Raw genomic sequence first — 802 nt, 5'->3', positions numbered from 1 at the left:
GGCGGCAGAGGAGTCCGGAGAAAGGCATCTAGGAAGAAAGAGGGCTTGAGATGCGGCGGACGGAGCCAATTCCGGCGAGATCGGCGACTGCAATGTTGATAGAGAAAGAGATGACTGTAGATCAGAGACTGCTCGATGGAGAAGGTGCCATCGGAGAGAGGCAGCTGCAACATCAGAAGGGGCTAAATCAGAAAAGAGATCTGAAGAAGTGGCCAACCGAGGATGAGGCGGAAGGTGAGGAGGCATATGTCATCTGTGGAGGAGGTAGAAGTAGACGAGGCAATAGAAGAAGCCGATGAAAGGGCTCTGGTTTGGTGCCACCAACTGTTTTATTATTTAGGCGACGAAGAGAAGAAACGAAAAAAAATAAGAAACATAATGAATGCACCTCCAACGATTATGAGAAAATGTCGCCGGAGGTGGACGGCGGCGGCTACGGGTTGTGGTCAGCAGTAGGGTTTTAACCTAGAGCTCTGATACCATGTAAGATAATAGATTGCTTGGTTTCCAAAGACAACAATTACATATGAATATATAAAGAACACCTAAACGCTAATGGCTAAACCCTAGGGACTTGGGCCTAAACCCTAATAATTGTATATAGATTTATTAGTTTGTCCATATTAGTACAAAACCAATGTGTCGATGATGTATGAATAGTTTAAGCCACAAAATTTATAATAAATATCCCAAAGATAGCATTTGAGTGATAATATAAATCACATGCATATGGAATATTCTATAATAGTATAAAATATCTAAACAAGATTTTTGTTTAGAACAAAAAATTATTTTACGAAGC

The sequence above is a fragment of the Lactuca virosa genome, chromosome 3, assembly GCF_052849685.1.
Source record: "Lactuca virosa cultivar CGN04683 chromosome 3, Lactuca_virosa_CGN04683_v6, whole genome shotgun sequence".
Taxonomy (NCBI): Eukaryota; Viridiplantae; Streptophyta; class Magnoliopsida; order Asterales; family Asteraceae; genus Lactuca; species Lactuca virosa.
This window is presented reverse-complemented; position numbering follows the sequence as displayed.